The sequence below is a fragment of the Pteropus vampyrus genome, unplaced genomic scaffold, assembly GCF_000151845.1.
Source record: "Pteropus vampyrus isolate Shadow unplaced genomic scaffold, Pvam_2.0 Scaffold101, whole genome shotgun sequence".
Lineage (NCBI taxonomy): Eukaryota > Metazoa > Chordata > Mammalia > Chiroptera > Pteropodidae > Pteropus > Pteropus vampyrus.
The window spans coordinates 2,953,065-2,967,976 of NW_011888882.1; the positions used below are offsets into that span (position 1 = coordinate 2,953,065).

General features: G+C 36.9%; 1 pseudogene; it reads right to left on the reverse strand.

The window, feature by feature from the left end:
- Positions 1–6,211: 6,211 nt before the first annotated feature.
- Positions 6,212–6,330, reverse strand: LOC111742813 (annotated as a pseudogene).
- Positions 6,331–14,912: the final 8,582 nt, after the last annotated feature.

Genomic DNA, 14,912 nt, shown 5'->3' on the forward strand with positions numbered 1-14,912 from the left:
TAGCAGAAATTTTAAAAAGGTGACAAATAGAGGAACAGACTGGACACAGAAGGGGTCTATCATGACCAGCCTGGGCAAAGCCTGAGCAGTAACTTTAAGAACAAATACATTTTACTCTGACAGAAAAGGCAGACAGAGGCAAGTCCAGGCAGAAGTATAAAGAATGGACTATAAGAAATGAGGTGTTTCTGGAGGATAAAGGGAAAGACTAATGAGGTAGACAGAATCCAGATTTATACTTGGGAACTTGTCCTTGATTGTGTTAACCATAGTCACATGTGAATTTAACACGTGTGGCAGGGATTGGGATGGGCAAGATTAGAGAACAGCAAGAAGCCACTGCCTATTGAATATTTATTTTCATCCATTTACTGATGTGTTTGCCAGAGGACAGGAATCCTGGGGAAAGACTGCCTGATTTATACTCAAAAAACTTGTGTTCCATCTCAACATCAGGGTTTACCATAGTTTAGGTTAGTCACATAACTCTAGAAGTACAAGTTTCTGTTATTTATAAACTAGAAATAAAGATACTTGCCCTCACCCCTATTGAGCTGTTGCAAGGATCAAATGAGTTGAGACAGGACTTTCTGAAGGCACTTTGCAAACTTTCAGCACTGTAAAAATTAAGGGGCTGTTATTACGTGCTGCTCAGGAAATAACAGGCATCAGGGAAAACCCACAGCCTACGGTTTTGTAAGAAGTTGCACAGCCTTCAAAGGAGAAAATGTCTGGCTCAACATTGGCCAAGAGGAAACGTCTGGGAAATTACAACATGAGGTAGAGCAAATGGGGCTTTCTGTTTTGTTTTTGGAGATCACAATTTTTTAATTGTCATTCTCACTGCTTACTCTTCCTCATCATGGGTGTTTCTAAGATGAGAAGAAGTTGAGTTGGGGAGTATTAATAAGGCAAAAGAGATGGTTTAAACTTACTTGATATAGCAAATAGAAATTGAACCACTTTATTGTGGGGAAGATAGTGTAAGCCAGACACTGGTTATGTGAACGAGCATATGTGTAGGAATGGGAAACAAATTTGGTCTTATCAGAAAACTTTCTGACTTTTCAGAAACACTGTGGGATCCTCATTCTCCTACAATCCCAGGGAGAAATAGCAGCATGTTATCAGATAAATAAAACTGGCCCTAACACTTCTCTTTAGGAAAATTAAAAGAAAAAATCCCTTCTCTTATTAACTTTTATTGATAGTTTGTTTGATTCTCAGTAAAAAAACCACCAAGAATATCATCAATATACTTGATGTCAGTGAGACCCAGAAGCTAGGCCTTATACATATATATTATGGATATATGTATAGAAATACGAAAAAATTTCTCCATGTAAACAATCTCATTATGGAGACCATTCCTGGAATAATGTTGATCTCCTAGAAAAGTTGTCTATTTTATAAAGAAACTTTTTTTTGGATAGAGGAATCAGCAAGAGTATTGGCATGTAAGTTGAGATGATTGTTGATTCATATAAGAGACTTGCTGGCAAAAATGCGAATTATTTTTTCTTAAACACTCATAAGATAGGTTGACCTTTGCCATCTTTAAAAAAAAAAGAAAAACACTTAGGGACCTTTAAAATATCATCTGACCTATAAGACACATTTTATAAAAGAATTCCCCAAAGAAGGGGGTGGCTGATATTAGAGATTGATTCCCGCACCACCAACACCAGCCACTTCTGGCTTCTCTTAACGAAGTTTAGAGGATGGAAAAATAAAAGTGACATTCCCCGAAAGCCCTTGGAGTTTAACTTTGAGGAGCAACCCAGGCTTCATTATGAAAATGAAAGTATTAATTTTCTATCACTTTGTAACAAATTACATAGATTTAGTGACTTAAAATAACATCATTTCTTGGCTTCCAGTTTCTGTAGATCAGAAATATGGGCATGGATTAGCTGGATTCTCTGCTGAGGCTGAAATCACAAAACTGAAATCAAGATGTTGGCCAAGGCTATGCTTTGATCAGGGTTCTCTCCCAAGATTACTGTTGGCAGAATTCAGTTGCCTGCAGTTGTGGAACTGAAGTCCCGCTTTCTTGATGACTGTCAATCAGGGGCCATTCACAGCTTCTAGAAGCTTCTTGCCATTCTCTGACATGTGACACTCTCCACAACATAGCAGTTTGCACCTTCAAGTCAACCAGGAATGCGTTTCTGGCTTTGAATTTCTGGGTTTTGTTTTTTGTTTTTTGCTTGTTTGTTTGTTTGTTTCCTTTTCACTGAATTTGGTCAGGCCCACTCAGGATAATCTGCGTTTTGATTAATTTAGAGTCAACCAACTGGAGACTTTAATTATATTTGCAAAAACTCCTTTTTGTCATGCCCTAGAATGTGAAAATGATATCCCATCACACTCACAAGTCCTGCTCACACTCAAGGAGAGGGTATTGTACAAGGTGTATATAGCATGGAACAGGAATCTTGGGGACCATCTCAGAGTTTTGCCTATCATGGTATGCCATTTAGAGGTAAGAGCAACCAAGATGAGTAGAGTGTTCACATGCAGGGAAATCGTACATTTCAGCAAGCACAGTGGCATTGATGGTGCTTCCAGGACAGCGGTAGTAGAATTTTCACTTCTGTTTTCTAATGCCTTGTGTGTCAAGCAGTGAGCAGCAGTAGCAGAGGTGTTTTTGCTATGAACAACTGATATGGTTAAGCATCTGGCCAACTTTTTCCTGTGTTTTTCTTAGTAGCCTTCAAGATTGGTTCTTTGGTCTTCTTACAGATGATATAAGCTAATGATTACTTTATAATAAATCCCTTTCTGCTTAAATGAGGTATAGTGAAACTTTTATCTATAACATGTTGATTGACACAACAAGATCATAAATGACCTCTTTTTATGTCTCCATTAAATGTGTGTAATTCTACATAGCCTTCATAGATTCATAGAACTTTAGAACAGGAAAGATACTTCCACTTCCAGAAATTTTTTAAACTCTATTCTATAGAACCTTTGTAATAGAGTCCAGGATAGGAAAATAGGTATTTTTTTCAGGAGAAAAATTGTTCAATAGTCCTGCCAGTCTGAGATTCACTACACACCCTTGGAGGTTATAATACCAATTAGCATGCCAAAGACTGAGAGATCCTATAGGAGAAAATAAAAAACAAAAACTCAAACTACTAGACTTTTCTTAATCCAATCAAGGGTTTCTAAACTAAGGCACAGAAAGGTTAAATAACTGACCCAAGTCTATGAGTGGGTTAGTGATAGAATGTAGGCTTAAAACTAAGCTAATGAGGCTTTCTGACTCCCAGAAATGTTAAACTTATTCCTCGCTCCCTACATCCACCTGAAAAGTAAGATTCAATGAATATAAATATAGCTTTATGAGGAAGTAGAATATATTTATATAAATATGAGGAAGTAGAATATATTTATATAGACCATTCTCACGAATGTATATTAATGATTTCTCCATGAGACATGTCATTTCTCTTTGATTTCTCCACGAGACATGTCATTTCTCACCACTCAGCAGTAGGTGACTGCCCAGGGAATTGACCCAAAGTGGATGTTTCCCTGCCTCTCTGTTATTAACACAATAGCTGGAGGCCAAGGCCAAGGGCTCCCAGACTGCAGCAAAAAGGAGCTTGTGAAATTAGGCTCCAGGATATTTTGGTAACTGTAGCACAGTTATCTTCCATGCAGTCATTTTGGGTTTAGGACTTGATAGAAAATGAATCCTTTTAAAATAAGTCCAAAATTAAAATTGTAAAAAATGTATTAAGGTCACCACAAAAGTCAGTAGGGATCATGTACACAATAGAAACCCGATTAGTGGATCAAAATGCTTGCAAGCACATGCCTCTCCTGCATTCCATAATGCAAATCACACCACACATCTGACCAAGAGAGAAGAGGTTCCAGGAGGTGCATATTTTCAGCATGAAAACAAGAAGCCATTAGTGTTACAAGCACAGCTTATGGTCAGCTGGCTGGCCTCAAAACACCTTGGCATTTATTGTTCCCCAAGGCCACATGGTTTAATCTTGCAGAGGCCAGGAGTAGATGTGGACGTGCTGAAGCAGCTTCAGAACCTGAATTCCACCTCCGCTGTTCTTGGAAGGAACTAAGACTAAATAAAGAATCTAGTCTCCACCACAGGTTTATTATTGGGAAATGATTTCCCCTGCAGGGCAGAGAGGTAGAATTACAAGTTAGACTTGCCTTCTCTCCCAGTGCTTCCCCCACCTCAATATTTTCCTGGTACACTGGTTAAAAACAAAAACCAAAACCCAGTAAACTACCCTCACAGTAATGTTTTGTAGCCACTTGGACCCTTAAAAGAAAAGAAATGGTAAACAAACCAGCCATTACATTTAGTCATAAAGGGACTCAAACCGCAACATAAATCCACCACAATTCTATGGGCAGAGTTTCCACATTCGGGCATAATCTCCAGGGTTTGTGGTATTCCCCAGAGCTGCAACTGAGGCATGACTGTGGCAGTACACTGTGAAAGGCTCCTGGCTTTTAGGGCTGCATGTATCATGCTTGAAGAGTCAGGAAAGGGAAAGAGGAGTTTGAGTAATGGCATAGACAGTTCCATTTGTTCTTACTTTGCCTTGTGTCCAGTAGACATTCTCTGTCCTTTTTGGTTCAGCAGTTGAGCCTCCAACCAGATGCTTTCAAACTAAAGCTATTAGGCCAGTGGAAGTTGGTTGAGTGGATATTCTTGAGGACTATAAAAGAGATCTTGTTTCTTTTAAAAACCGGCAAAGCAAGTATCCAAAGAATGAGATGTACTTCAGCTTTTAACTATGATTCTGGGACATGCTTATGGAAGAGCAAAATAATTGGTAGTTTTCAAGCCCGAAATGTTGGTACATTTGTTAATCAAGAAGTCTAATCAGGTTTTAAATAATATTTTCCTCTATTATTAGTCTTCAAAACTGGGTTCAAACTATATTTAGTCTATAATTGATGAGATATTATACACATTTTAAGCAGAAAGACTTTAAATATGATCAACTCCATGCTTTATTAGATCTTACACTACCAGGATAGAGTTATTCTGTGAGAGAACACACACAGTAAATACAGATTGTAGTATAGACACGTATTTCTGTTCTAGCAATAGGACAAAATATTTACATCAGGAATACCAAGAAAACTTTGAAAGTACAAGTTGCTTGGTGTCTATATAATGCTTCTGTCTTTCAGTATTACAAAAAAAGTTCTCCAGTAAGTCTCCCATACCTACTTCTCATTCCAGCATGATATGAGACCTCACTGTGTTTTAGAGTTCATTAATTAGAATATTCTCTATTATAAAAATATGATTCACTTCTCCCTGGGAACTATTCATTCTAGATTTACATTAAAAACTGATTCTTTGAGAAAATAAGGGTTTAAGGCTTGAGGTGGTGCAGAATAATCATATTTTCATCCCTTCTTTCTTTTATTTAATAGCCTGAATTCATTTTGATCTACCAAAACCAAACAAAATTCCTTCCTTTAAAAGCCTTGATTTATAATGATCCGAGGAACAAAAGAGAGATGTGTTGGGAGTTCCCAGTGGAATGGACCGGTGTTTCCTCTGTCACTGCTGCACCGTAGAGACTTTAGTGTAAACTCTGGGAAAGAGACAAGAGATGTTAAGGGTATAGATAAAGTTCTCCAATTATTTTTCTTCTTTTATTGGGCTGTAACTTTAAATGACTATATTCTAGGTTTAAAGCAGGAATGTCTGCTCCTTTCATATGAGTACTCGAACAATTTTATCTGGCCCAGAAATGGACATATTTCTGATAAGTGAATGTGGAGAGCTGATATCCCCATTTCAAAGAAAACTACGGCAAACCAGAGAGAGCTAGTTCTCAGTAACTTTCAAGAAGACACATTGACACAGGCCGGTAGCCTTCCGTGGGTGCCTTGGGCCTGTACTTTGGACTCTTCACTGCTGTTCTAACAGGTGAGGCCCCAGATGCAAATATTTGGTTTAACCCGTTATTACTGTAAACACTGCAGACCTTGGTATGATGTGAAGTATAGAATTTATAGATGTTTGCACAGCCATTGTTAAAATAATTGTGAATTCAACCTTCTTCTTTCTTTCTTTCTTTCTTTCTTTCTTTCTTTCTTTCTTTCTTTCTTTCTTTCTTTCTTTCTTTCTTTCTTTCTTTCTTTCTTTCTTTCTTTCTTTCTTTCTTTCTTTCTTTCTTTCTTTCTTTCTTTTTTTTTTCGCCTATAGCACCTAGTCTTCCTAGGTGGTCTCCCATCCAAGTATTAACCAGGCCCAACCCTGCTTAGCTTCTGAGATCAGCCTGGATCTGGCATGTTCAGGGTGGCATGGCCGTAGACTACAACTTTCTTATTTCTGAAGGCTTTCCAGTCTGGCTGGCATTTGGGAAGAGTTTGGTAAAAGTAGGTGAGCACAAGGTTAGGGAATGAAAAAATGGAGACAGCTTGAATGGGACATTCAGGCAGAAGTCAGAGCATGGAGCAGTTGTCCAAAGGAATCCAAATTTCAAATCAGCACAAGAAAGGCAATAATTAATAGCTCAATATGGTGTACATCAAAGCTAACCTCCATTCCACACAGATTGCTCCTCTTTACCTTTTGCCCATGACCGTGCAGTGCAATTCTTGATGAACTTCCTTGTTGCATTTTATTGAATCCCATCTTGTATTAGTATTTTTTTTTTCCTATCGGTGAAAATCTTGCCTCTCCCTGTGGATTTTAAGCATCATCAGGGTAGGCCTATTTGATATGAGGGCACAGTTCAGTGAGCAAAAGAGCATGGACTGTGGGATCAGCTTAACTGCTTTCAAATACTGGTTCTTTCACCTAGTAATTGTGAAAATGTTGGAAAGTTAACTTCTCTGAGTCTCATTTCTTCATCTCTCAAAGGGGATATCTACTTTTCAGTTTTGTTTGGATATTTAAATGAGGCAGTGAGGATAAAGCCCACAGCCCAGATAGAGTTCCTCAATACCTTTCTTTCCTTCTCTTGCATTTCTTTGATATCCCCTCATCTCAACATCCTTTGTTTTCTCTTAATATATAATAGGTATGTAAACATGTTAGTAAATATAGTAAAAATATACATACCTTTAGAGACTGGAATGTTTTAGTTTGTATCAGTTTAGATAGACTTAGTTCTTAAAAGGCCCCACTTGCCTTCCCTTTGGTCAAAATGTTCTTATTTCTTGCTGAATATTTCTCAGTACTTCTGCCTTAGTTCCCCTCTTTGCCCGTGTAGATACGATCTTAATATTCCATCCACATGACCATGATGAAATCTGGAAATAGGTTTGTCCAGAGGCAAAGGCCAGGTGGAAAGTGGAGAAAAAAATAATGGGGTGAAAACTTGGCAAAATTTCAATTAGAGGGACGATGAAGGGCAGAGCTCTATAAAACAAACTGAATGAAATACATTAAAACCAACAAAATTTCGTTTAAGCAATGTGATTCTTGTAGCATAGGAATGGTATGGTCAAAGATTTGGGTATGACACGATCAAGCTTAGTTCATGTCCAGGTGCTGAAGAACATCTGCAAATGTAGATTCTCCAGTGAATTAGAAAGCTGAGGGCTAGGACGGAAAGTGTAATAAATAAAATTAATCAATCCTGCAGTCTAAAAATATGTATGCGTGTGGCTGTGTCAAAAGTAAAAAAGACTTGCTGAAACGTAGAAGCTAATCAGCAGCAGTATGGAGAAACGGTAACATTCGAACTATTGATTCAGGTCTTCGGATAAAGTCTCATTTAGGAGATTTTTGCATGATCGGTGTATATTATATATAATATCTTAATATTGCTATGTGTAGGTATTGGAATATTCTTTTTATCAGCTGTGTATGTCTTGTTCCCTTTGAGGACATTTTTAGCCATTAAAATATCATAAACATCTTTTAAGAAAAATTTCAACAGTTAAATTTCCACAGAGCCTCCTTTTCCCAACTCCTGTAACATCTGATTCTTACTTACCAACCCAATTAACTTTAAAGTGTTGAGAATATAGGGAGTATAGAGTCCAATATAGATGGAAGGAGTATTAAGATCCTTTCTTTTCTTTCTTTCTTTCTTTTTTTTTTTTAAAGCCATGAGCCCATCAAACATGGTGACATGGTAACGCCCCAATGTCTGCTATCATGAGCTGCATTTCCAGGGAACACCCAGGTTGAATATTCCCTTCCTAACTCTTCCCACAGTCTGATACTTCTGTGGTGCTTATGTACTTCCCAAGCAATTTGTCCATTTATCCATTACAACACTTGCCCTTTGCAATAATTACCTGTATAATGTCAGCTTCCCACAACATGATATCTGGCATGTATTAGGGAGTTGATTTGGAAAAACATTTCTAAGCATTCAGCTTTGGTTGTCTTAGGATCTAGGAGATCTCCTAGTTAGCCTAAGCTATTAATAGCAAGGAACACCTATTGTTTATTCAATAGAACAAATATGTTGGGTTATCCCAGTGCTAAGTGCTTTTGTTTTTTATGTATGCCATTTTTTCCAAGACTCACCCTCATGGCCTTTGATTTTTCAAAAATAAAATATATTCCTGTGAGAAGAAATGAGATCATTGCCTATGAGGTCCCAAATTCTTAAGATAAATTTATAAAATCTAAAGCCTATATAATATAGTAGAGATAAGATTTTTATATCTATATTCTCACTGGTAGTTGAAAAGGTATTTTTAATAGTCATTGAATGCTACTCAGATACTGGTTGGGTACAAAGAGAAGGAAATGCTATGCTAAAAACATCATCATTTGAGTGGACATTCTACTTGGGAGCTATCTTGTGCTGTAGAATAAAACACAGAAATATTTTGTATATCTTTTGAATTTGGTATATATAACATTTTGACATACTGTGTTCTAGAAATTATAAAATGGGGTGAGCCCCTTTAGAAAAGAATGTATCAAAATTAATATTTGATTAATGGTTTGGGTGGGGGCAGACAGGAGCTTCTCATATTTCCATCTCTATTCCTGTGAAGTTGAATTTGATTAAAAAGTTTATTCAAAATTTATAAATTCAAAAAAAATAATTTAAACTGCAGGAAAGTGGGTGTAAAGGGCAGATCTAGAGATCCTCATTGAAGGATAGCTATGGGCTTTGCTTTCTATATGAGAATTGGAAGCATTTAAAAATAGTACTTGTAGGTACCTGGATTAGCCTGAAATACCTAATTCAGCCTGGTTCTGCAGGGAGGTAGTGGTCAACGTGCATAGAAGTCTCAAACCACATAAGCATTTATTTTTCTCCAGGAAATGGAATTTGATTATGTTATGAAAATGAGTGCCAACATTTGTCTTTCGTGTTTCTCAGTGGCTCTGCATGGGCAAACTCCAAATTGCAAGTGAATATTTAATTATAGACTTAAAAACTTGTTTTGAATGTTTAAAGGCCAGGCACTAAGAATGATTAGCTGCCTCTCTGAGATATACAGTGTGCTAAAAGGGAAAAGAAAAAAATAGCTCTAAGATTTTTTTTAAGTAATTTGGGAAATAAAATTAGAAGTCAATGTCCAAAGTTCTTGTTTGTTTTTTCTTCCTGCCTTTTAACTTTTATCTTAAATCTAATAAATGACTAAATAGACCAGAGGCAATGACAAAGTGGGGGGTGAGAAGGAAGCATAGAAAAGCTGGCAAGGATCAGCAAAAGTGAAAACAAAAAGGAATTTGTAATGAACAAGCTGAACTATACACATTTAAAGTAAAAAAACTGCATCTAAGTGGATGTGAATATTGAAGACTATGAAATCAAAGTTGTAGGTGTAACTTGTTCGTTTAAGTATGGAAATTAATTAAGATGCAAATGATCTGACATGCTCTCTGAACTCTACTAAAATTCTTAATTTCATTTCAGTTTTAGTTCTAGTTTAGTTGAATAAATATTAATTGAGCACCTGCTGTGTTCCAGACACAACAGTCAGAAACTGGCGACTTCATGTAAGCAATGAAAGAATTCCAGCGTAGTTGGACAAATAACAAGTAAGTAGATACTTTCACCATAATAAAATAGAATGCTTTATTATACAAAAGATATAGCAGAAATGATTGCTAATTAAAAAAAAAAATTCTTGTTTAAATCTAGTCTAAAATGTATAAATGGCCAGATGTAAGATAATCTAAGGTCCTGAAAACAGGTAAGCATAGTAATTACTCATAAAGGACTCTGCCCTTCTGTGACTGAGCAAATAATTTTATTTGTAAAAGACTTATTATGTATATTAAAATAGGCACTGAAAATACATACATCATATAGCAATTTTGAGCTCTACCATTATTATGTATTAATTATCATTATTACATTTAGTTATTAGATAATGAATTAATACTATTTTGCTATGTTTACACAAAACCATGGAAAATAATTAGATCCAAACAAAATCACAGAAAGCTTAAATTTTATATACTGTGGTTTTGTGAAATATACACTTATTCTTCCAAAATATCCAGATGTTTGGCTTTTGCAAGAAAACTTTTTGCTTCTGTTTTTCTCTCCTCATTCAGATGCTTTGACATCATATAGACTCTAATGTTTTTGTTATCAAGATGTGATTAGAATCTTCTTAATTACAATCTATGGTGTTCAACGTTATTTATGCCCATATTAGATCTGACATCACGCATTTAATAGTCACTTCAGAGTTTATATGATTTTTGTATCATACAAAATTTGATGCCAGAGCCCTCATAGCAGATGTGCTCAATGAGAAAAAAGCTTTACAAGAAATTCTCATCCATACACTAGTCATCACCCATCAATGTGTTTCTTCCTGGTACAGTTAAATCTTTGTCTCCTCCAGCCTCTAGAGTCAAAGGAACTTTGGCAAGGTCATTACCACACATTAAGAATTAGGCATTACTGAGTCTGGCCCTGTCCATAGGCTCAACTGTCACCTCGTTTCACAAACTTTGGACTTGCCTTTGCCTCTCCCCAAGCACCTCCAGGTATGGTTGGGTCTCTGCAGGTCCTAAAAGACTCAATCTCAAGATCCTCCCCCAACACTCCCACCAAACCTCAAGGCCACCACTTTAGCTTTTCTCTCTTCTAACTAAGCATTCTTCTTTCATTGATCTTAATTTCCAAGGGTTTATCACTTAGTATTATAACTCATGTTCTGTGGGAAATACACCCACGTCTCCCAAATTTGTTAACTTGATTTCATTCTTTTAAATTGCTTAAAGACTTGCTATGTCTGAGGAAGCCTTTTGTAGTTTCCCTTGTCCCTTTGGTATGACTCATCAATGGAATCTCCCTGCTTTTCCTTGCCTAAGTGTTAGAGTCTAGTGTAAGCCCACCAGGAATTTTCATAACTTCTTGTCAACTCTAAAGCTTACAAAGTGTTGGGCTCAGTTCCTCATTTCAGTGATTATGGAACTAACCCAATCAAAAAAACAAAATTTAGGGTGTTTGTCATTAGAATGATTTCTAAACAAAAGTAGGAAAGATGCTGTTTGTCCTTCAGAAATCTTATTCACCACTTCCCCCCCAATGTTTCCCCCTTTTAGATCAATAAGCCTTCCAAACAGTTTTTCCCATTTCATCCTTCCTTCTCTACCACATCCCCTATCGCTAACACTTCAGATCCTCTTAGCACTTCTTATAGTCCATGGGGCCTCTTCATGAAGGTCAACTCTAAGATATTAATAATGGTTTAGTGGGTTTCACTGCCAAGGAGTCTTTACAAAAACAAGCACAGACACTTTTAAATAAAGAGTGAAGTAAACACACTTTTAAATAAGAAGTGAAGTGAATAACCAATGTTCTCCTAAGTCGGGGGAATTTTGTGCCCAGGGATGTCTAGGTGGAGAGTAAGTATAAGGAGCTCAGTACTTTCCCATACTCATCCAATACCCTACACCCAGTCCCATATATATATATAGTATGAGAAAGTATATATATATATATATATATATATATATATATATATATATATATATTTTTTTTTTTACTTATTGTTTCACATAATTTATTTGTGCTTCCAACAGCACTCTTAATCTGAAAACACAAGTAATCACCATGCCCAAATGGGAGAATCATCATCTCCATTCAGCCCATCTCTTCCCCCAGCACTTCTTAAAGATCTCATTTTGAGTTTTGTAGACAGAGCCCTTGACCCTGCATTGCATAACTACCCCGGAGGGAGAGACGTTCTCTTCCCTCCACATAATCTTGTTCTCTTCCAGAGAAACCACTTTGTAAGATTAAATACACTTGAGGGAGAATGACATTACTGAGGAGACAATATTTAGTTGTTCCCTCAAAATCCAAAAGGCAGTGATCCAAAAATATTTGGGGAAATAGAAGTAACTTGTTACAAGCCAGTCAATCAGAGGCTAAAATCTTTCACTTGGTGATTTCTTATAAGTGCTCAGTTCAGTTACTGTAGGATAAATCATGATATTAACACACCATTTAGGATTTTAACGAGATTATTTAGGGCCTCAAAACCTTTCTGAGCTCATTTAATAGATGAATTCTATCTTGATGGGTGAACTGTAAGGTCAGTGGTTCTAAAGTGAGGTGCACATAACTCTTGATTTATAGAGGTACAGGAAAAAGTAAAAATAAGTAAATATATCTTTAAATATCATAGTTTTAAAATGCTATTTTTGTGAATGCTTTATATTATAATATATTAGTTGAAAGCACAGCTATATAATTCACAAATAAAACATAGGGTTTTGGGATACATGCTTAATTTTTTTAACTGGGAAAGAGGAGCAGAGGAGCCTATGGATTAGTTAATACCTTGTCTATAATACCCATCCCCCAAATCTATGTACTGTAATGAAGGTAGGTTCTCTAACACATGTGACACTGTCTCTCACATAAGTAGTATACCCAAGAAAATGAAAAGATAGTCCTGCCTTACTCAGAATCCATTTTTCCATCCATTCATCCATCCATCCATCCATCCATCCATCCATCCATCCATCCATCCATCCATCCATCCATCATCTATCCCTCCAGAATTGGAAATGAGTTTAGCCACCTTGAGAGTCTAGTATTAGTTTAGATAAAGTTGATGGCAGCTCTTGAAGGAAAACATTGATTTTTCAGCGAGAATACTTACTTTTTTCATAATCCTTCAGTACCATGACAGTCAGATGTCCTTATTAGATGGACAGCTACAAGCGCTTCACAAAGTGCAGATTTGACGAAACCACATGGATCAAAATCAGAGTGAGGAGTATGGGGTGTTCATGAAGATTACCTGTGATCTGTTCTCTCTGAAGGAGGAAAATTGGAGCCTGCATTATTCTGGACATCAAAAGAGAAGACCTCTGCCCCATGCAAGAGAAGTTTGCCTGCTTTGACTTGTCACTGAAGGTGTTACAGGCATAATTCATGCCTGTGTGTTTCTTCAGAAGTTTGATAACCAAGGGACTCAATATGAAAAAAAAGAAGGAAATAGATTTTTTTTTCCCTCCTGCTGCATCAACCTGCTTCGGCTTACAGAGGAAAGAGCACACTCTGGCTTTGAAAGCTTAAATATGTTTTCGAATCCCAGGAAGGCTGTGTCACAGCACAGCTCTGAGTGTGCCATTCCCATCATAGTCTAGGTGGTCAGCCACCCCTGGAGCTGTGCTCTGCATGACTGTCTGGCTATACGTGCCTGCCTGGTGCTTTTATTACTTGGTACATAGTCTTGGATGAGTTGCTTATTCTCCCTACTATTTAACGGTTAATAATTCCTTCTCCACAAAGTTGGGTATATTGTAAGCCATAGCATTTAGGCGTTTTATGTGCTAACTCTCTTTTCCAGTCTTTCTTCCTCCCCCTGGTCAGTTCAGCCTGTCACCTGCATCATGTCTCCTGACTATTTTCTTTCCTATTAGCATGTGACCTTTTGGGCATCCGTGATCAGGAGCTTTCTGTGGATCCCCCTTCATGTAAGTTCTCCCCCTTAGAGTTCTTTTTTTTCATCACCAGTGTTTTACCAAGAATTGATCATGAAACACTAATTGTACTGTATTAATAACTGCCACATAAAAAATAAAAAGAAGATGGGGGCATGTTTCTGAGGTCTTCAGTAAATTTGGAATATGGTAGAGCTGACAAAGGGCTCAGGTTTCTCCCAAAAGGTGGATGTGGTACAGAGGACATCATTTTGCAGGGCTTTTCAGACTCCTAACTTTGGGACATAAAACATTCTTTATGCAGAGTAGCTCATGGGTCTGGAGTTCTGTGGAACATACTTGAAGAAACATTATTCTATACTTATCTGAACAGCATCAGAAAGAAGTTTCCATTATTGCACCTGCTATTTTCTCACATCAGCTGAAGACTGAGTAAACTCTGGTTTCGTTTAATTATTCCAAGTCACCTCATTCTAGTTCCTTAATCAAAAACCACCACTCTAAGACCATATCCAGTATCCATGCCCAGGACTGAGAGAATTTTAAATATCTTCCCTTTTACATCATCATAACAATGTACTTCTACTTTCACTACCTTTAAAACATTAACAAAAGTAGAGAAGAGATCAATTTTCCTATTGCCTTCCATACCTTGCTAGGATTTTATATATGCAGTGTGTAATTTTAACTTTTGATGCCTTTGATCAAAAAATAGCTCCTTGTTCAAACCAAACATTTTCTTAAGACATCAAAGCCATGTAGAAAAATATAATATGAAAAGTATTTGCAGTAGATATACCACAGCAACAAAGAAGAAATTACAGCACAATATTTGCTGAAACCACAAGGGAAAGTATGTTTGTGGTATCTATTTGTCATATATTTCTATTTTAGAATATGCATGCTGATGTTGAGTAATTTAACCCTTTTTGGAAAGGTTGCCGGGAATTCCCAAAAGAAAAAGAAGAAAAAAATGGGTGCCCGGCAAGAAAAACCCAAGGGGTGGCATTATTTGCATTTGCTGATCAGTAACTCTTTGGGGCTGTAAAGACTC